Raw genomic sequence first — 6718 nt, 5'->3', positions numbered from 1 at the left:
ACCAATCATCACATTGTCGTGCAAGGTAGAACGTCTGACATCCTTCGCTCATCAATTAAGATGATGTTGGGGTAGATGGGTTCCAGTATGTTCGGTTCCACCGTGATGATGTCAGCCTCACGTCTTCATTTCGTTGTTCTGGTAACATTTGCAGACACCTTTTTCTGTGGATTGAAGAAGAGGAAAAGAATCAAATATAATTGAGTGGTACACTGTTTTCTTAACAATGATAATGAAGCTTATTCTTAATGGGGGCTCCAGATTTTCAAGAAAAGATTGGGGGTTGGACTAGAAGACCTTCAAGGTCCCTTCCAGCCCTGAGGGATTCTATCCTTTCTCCTATTAGTTCCATCAACATTTTGGGGGGGGGGCTTTCAGTGGCCCAGGGCTCCCCAGGTTGTGGTGATGATACTTCCTTTAACAGGAGCAACTTACTTGCATTGGTGGTAAAAAATGCAGAGGCCAACGAATAAATAGACCCCAACTATGAACAATGTGACTTTCCAGGGGTCTCCAAAGATGGTCTGGGGTCTTTCCCTGGATGGCTGCCACAGCTCATTTGGGTCCATTACTGAAAGAGAGAAGGGATGGAGGAAGAAGAGTCAATTTCTGGTTTTAATGGTTGGTGAAGGGAGCCCTGGCAGGCTGGCGGCTGGGAAGGGGCTCCAGAGATCTGAGCCGAGTTGCCTGGCCCTCACTCGCTCAGCTGATCCGTGAGCCATAATTAAGGGGCGGAGCCTCCATGAGGTGACCGGGGAAGGGAAAAGCTGCCTCCTGTGCTGGCCATGCCCACCCCTTCACTTATACTGGCCCACCCAAAAAAACTCAGGCTGGGGCTTATTTTCAGGGAAAGACGGTATTTCTGACCTGTCCCGTTGTTCCCTCAATGCTCGGTTCTCCCTGAGAAGCTCCTGGTCCTCCCCAGCTTGTTCCCGAACTCTGCAGTGGAGATGATGGCTTTCCTTGTTTACGTCATTGAGTTCTTTCCCCAAACTATTGATTCTGTGTTGGTTGTTTTCTCTGAGGACTTCCTCCTTCTCCCCATCTTGTTTTTGAATCCTGCAACTCAGATCTCGATTCTCTTTTCTGAGCTGGTCTTACCTGAAATATTTCTTATGTAAAAGATCTAAACCAGAGTAAAATTAGCTTCCTTGGGTTTGTTACATGAGTCATCAGACTTGTTTAAAATTAAAACTAATTAAAATACCTGGTATTTTGTTTATTGGCTTGCAATTCAATAGAATAGAATAGAATACTTTATTGGCCAAGTGTGATTAGACACACAAGGAATTTGTCTCTGGTGCATGTGCTCTCAATGTACATAAAAAGACAAGATACTTTCGTCAAGAATCATAAGCTACAACACTTAATGATAGTCATAGGATACAAATAAGCAATCAGGAAACAATCAATATCAATATAAATCGTAAGGATGTAAGCCACAAAGCTACAGTCCTGCAGTCGTAAGTGGGAGGAGATGGGTGATAGGAACGATGAGAAAACTAATAGTAATAGTAATGCAGCCTTAGTGAATGGTTGTATGTCTATGTATAATTTCCTGTGTTTTGAACAAGTTGAAAAGAGTCAGGTTTTATTTTTCCCAACCTTATTCCAGGCAATGTAATTCAACCTAGAACTATGGGTAATAGGGGAGAGAGAGAGAGCTAAGGAGTATTTAAGATTAAATTCTGGAAGAAAAGTCAGGGCTGCTAGCTAAACATTGCTCACTGCTCAGTTTCTCTTCAAAATCTTTGGAAAGCTCCTTCTTTTCTGTAATTTGTGGGATACTTTTCACCCAAAGCTCCTTGTTCTTCAACTGGAGCTCCTCTTTTTCTGACAAGAGCCTTGAAATTTCCATGGTCTTCCTGTAAATTATAAAGAACAGAGAGAAATTGGCCTCCTTACTTTTTTTCACTTGAAACATGACATTGTTTTGTAAATTAAAAAAATATTAAACATAACTTGGTGTGTTTTGTGTGTCTGTGTGTATATATATAAAATTCAGTTTTTCTCTTTCTGCTATAACAACCAGCAGTTTCTCCTTACAGGAAACAAAGCTTCAGCCATTTATTGGGGTATATGAGAAATCAGTAGATTTTCAGGGGCTTCAGCTGTGCCTGAATGCTTCTGCAGCCACATTATTCTACTTTTTTTTTAATTCTCCTGTTTTCCTCCTAAAAGATCCCAGATCCAGTGACATGCAATCAGGGGAGGCAGGGGAGGCACAGCCTCACCACTGCCATCATGAAAAGGAAAAAAAATGTAAAAGGAAAAAGGCGAGAGTTGAGGTCAGGCTGAACTAGTTGCTGCCTCACCGTGAATGACTGCCTACCTGTTTAAAAAAGCCTCTAAAAAAGCACCCTCTACTATGAGGCAGAACAACTGTGTACCTCATCTAGTCTAGTCTGACTTCTAAGGCGTTTTATGATCGCTCGAGCAGAGTTAAGCGAGGGTTAAAAGCCTAAAAAATCCTGAAGTTGGAGAGACACACAATTCTTCCGCCTCCAACTTTCTCCTGACGTCAAGGAAGACTGCCCGGAGACTGATGACGCTGAAGAAGGGAGAATTCCCATTGGTCCTCTGGGGCTTCATTGGTTCCTGGGAAAATGCGATTCACTGATTGTAGCCTGCATTTCTCCGCACATCCGGCGTTTCTCAGGCATTGCTTTGACTTCTCCCTTCGCTTTGTGGAGAGAGGGAAGCAGCGTGGAATTGGACTGCCTGAGCCAAAGTGGTCGATGGGATCTTGAGACTTGATTTTTCAGCAGTACCAATCCATTCCACTCTTTCCTTTCCCTTTCTGTCCTTCTATCTTCCTTTCCTTTCTCTTTTCCTTTCTCTTTTCCTTTCTCTTTTCCTTTCTCCTTTCCTTTCTCCTTTCCTTTCTCCTTTCCTTTCTTTTCCTTTCCTTATTTCCTTTCCCTTCTTTTTTCTTTTCCCTTCCCTTCCCCTCCTTTTTTCATCCTTTCCTTTCTTCTTTGCCATTTCCTTCCCTTTTTCCTTTCTTCTTTTCTATTTCCTTTCCTTTCTCTTTTTCTTTCCCTTTTCTTTTCCTTTCTCCTTTCCTTTCTCTTTTCCTTTCCTTTCTCCTTTTTCTTTTCCTTCCCTTTCCTTATTTCCTTTCCCTTTTTTCTTTTCCCTTCCCTTCCCTTTCCCTCCCTTCATCCTTTCCTTTCTTCTTTGCCATTTCCTTTCCTTTCTCCTTTCCTTCTTTTCTATTTCCTTTTCTTTCTTTTTTCCTTTCCCTTCCTTTTTCTTCTTTCCCATTTCCTTTCCTTTCCCTCCCCATTCCTTCCCTTCCTTCCTTCCTGGGGGTCTGAGGGAGAAGGAGTGGACCCTTTTCCTCCTTGTCCCCCTCCCCAACATCTGCTCTGATGGCAAATGTGCTTTTTTGTGTGCTACAGTATGTGTAAAGATTGCTGATATGAGACCTTAAACATAACCCTTTAAGTGCTGCCAATCAAATATTGGATAAGACAATTTGTAGGATTTTAATGTTTGTAAATCTGATTGTGATGACATCAGTGCCTCACCAGCCATAAACCTCACCGCACGTCACTGCTTTGGATGCTTCCTAAAAAGTAAGGAAATCTAATGGATCCTTGTCGGGACCCCTTACCTGCCATGGCTGCAGCCTTGGAGGCCCCAAACTCTCTTCAACCCCTTTGTTTCTCCTCCTCAGAATGGAGGAATAGGCAGCATTCAAGGCCTGGGCCAGAGTCTTGGTGATACTGTACACATTGGGGTTATTTAGGACCTGGATCCTGTTCCATTTCCACTGGGTCTCCAGTGGGGCTTTCTGGGGGCATCTTCCCCTGTCTTTGACTGAGAAGATGGACTTTGAAACAGAACAGTGAAAATACTCATCTTGATATTGAGGTCCCGCAAAGAAACTGTGTTCAAAGGGATCATCCTTAGGACTTTTTTCCTGAAAAGCAAAGTTCCAAATACTGTGGACATATTTGAAAAGCCTGTGCCTTCTCATTGTCGCTTCACCCAAGATTGACAAGATCCAAACTTTCCCTTCAGTGGGTCCTGGCAAGTGTGCAAGTGCTGAATGGAAAGGAAGAACTCTGTTTGAAAGAGGAACATATTCCAGGGAGTGAACAAAGACATTGACTTGTCTCCACTTAGAGAGGGGAACTGTATTTCCATCTGTGGGGAATCGTTGTGATACAACAACACAAATTCCACTCCTGACAAGCATTGGAATTAAAGTCCTCATGAAATTCTCTCCCTTCTCGGTGTCTGAAGCAAAGAGGCCAATCAGGGTCCATCTAAATGGAGGAGCAGCTGGACAATGGCTGGGTACTGGAATCCTACTTTGGGGGAGATCTGGTGGAAAAAGGGGAACTGATTTTTATCTCTCAGGGTCTCTGAAGCAATTCTATCACTGATCTAAAAAAGCAATGAAGAATGCCGTGTTATATTGGGGGTTAGATCAAATCCAAAACGTTAGATTTTAATAAATCCAACCTGGTTCTCAGGAACCTATTAGAAGAATTTATTGTCAATTAGCCATTAAGCCATGTCAAGATGAATAATGTAGAACACGGAGCATAATAAGTTCATATATAAAAATGGAAAGTAATAAAAAAATAAGTTAGAAAGAATATGAATAAACACTGGAAAACATATTTATGCATTACCCTTAAAATTTGCCACAGTCATATCCACATATCCAGTTCTCAATGGAAGAGTTTTGCTCCAATAAGGGGCTGCATTACATGTAATTTTGGAATTCTGACCACCAAGGAAATCAATTGTTTTGATTTAAGCAATGGGTCATTTGTCTAACAATGCAGTCCAAGATCTTTCTCTTTCTTAGACAGTAGACATTCCAATAACAGATGTATTATTAAGATGCATGACATCTTCTTAACTGGGGCTCCACAAATAAAATCCTTTTCATTATAAGCAGTTGATTATATTTCTTTAATTAACCATTATGACTAGCTTTTCAAATGTTGCTCAAATAAATACGACCCTGCAATATTAAGGCATTTCTGTGTCTCAATACTTGGAAATTTGGGAGGTCTGTTTGTAGCAGCTCATCCACTTCAATGTGCCAACCTTACTGAGGTTGGGTGCGTCTTTCTCTGCTCGGATATCCCAGATTCTTTGTGTGGCCTTCTCTTGAACTTGTTCTCCGAGGACGCAAGAGACAGGGAAACCACAGCTCCTAATAGGATTTGTCAGATGTTCAAGGAAAGTGGGCTGTAATTTAAATTTTGTTGGTTCTGACAGACCAGATTTTGGGGTTCTCTCATTTTCCACTAATTTCATTTTAGATTAATAATAATATTCCCTAATTTTAGTGAGAGAGAAAAATGAACAACTTCCAAAATTAGTTCTGAGGGCAGAAGCTAAAGTTCTTTTATCCATCTCTAAGATACTCTTCAGATTCTGGGACTGGAATTGTACTAAGCATGAACTATTTTAACTATAGTTTGATAGAGGAGCTTGGAAATACAGACTTTAATATATTGGGCTAAGGAAGCTGGATGGTTTTTAAAATTTAAGCAGCAAATTCACTGAGTCCCCTGCTCTAAAGGCGCTTCATTGAACAAGAGTGAGTGAACTTTCAGTTCTGGAGAAAACTACCCTAAATAAGGAAAGATGTTAATTCACTCTATTGACTCACCATCAAATAGCCATCTATGGCTATGATGTTATTTTCCAAACACCCTAACTGTTGACTTTCATTTATTAATTTTAAAACAATTATTAGCACAGTAGGAACCAACTCTTCTCAACAACCCAAGTTGAAACTATAAAAGTAATATCATAACATCAGAAAAGGGGAATTTATCTCCTAAGGCATGCTTACTTCATGCCTTGATTTTGACATCTTTTTACTCATTTCTTTAAACTTTTCTCCCCCCCCCAGTCTCCTCCTCTCCTTCCTTCCTTCCTGCGTTCATTCCACGGTGTTAGAGGCAGCCCTGATTTCGTTTTTTCTAACCTCTCTCTCTCCTCTCCCCCCTCCCTCTCATTTTTTTTAACTGCAAAATTCTGGTAACTAGTTTTTCAATAAAGTTGATTTTGTTCTTGGAGACAGGCCATACTATAGCATCAGCCCTTTTGTGTGGTGCCCTTGAGCATTAGCTTTCAAAATAAAGTACATTTTGGTTCCAACTCAGCTGCCAACTATTTCAGTTCTGTGATATGCTCTGCCATTAACTGGTCCCTGGAGTTTTGTCTTTTATCACTATGCCAACAAATCTTAGATTTATTTGTTTCTTCAGCCACAGGTGCTGTATATTCCCTCTGGGCTCAGTTTCAAGCATGGAGACCCCAAAACTCTCAATTCTAGATGATGGCTTTAATTCGATATCTGCCCCTGTTATTATGAATCACATGGGGATTATTTCCCTTTCATTTCCCTCTACAGAATTTCCCAACAATTTTTGAGTCCAAGAACTTTTTGAATTGTCCAGGGATCCCTCCTGAGAGGGAGAATTATGATAAAAGTTTCAGCTCTGCTCTTTGGCCGAATCCTCCAGGGGAGACTTTGGGCAGAGAAATATGGAGTTTTGGGGCAGGCAGGGTCTGTGCTCTTGAATGTCTGTCTCTGTCCTTTCCAGATGAAGCTGAGTGTTTCTCTGTGTTTCAATCAGGAAAGACACTGGATCATATTCCACCTTGTAAGAGTCCTTTGAATTCTTCTAATTCTTCTTTAGAAACAGAAAAGGGATTCATTGATTCACCCCATGAA

The sequence above is a fragment of the Natrix helvetica genome (assembly GCF_964273705.1).
Source record: "Natrix helvetica genome assembly, chromosome: 5".
In the NCBI taxonomy this organism is placed as follows: domain Eukaryota; kingdom Metazoa; phylum Chordata; class Lepidosauria; order Squamata; family Natricidae; genus Natrix; species Natrix helvetica.
Note: the sequence above shows the minus strand (reverse complement) of the source record.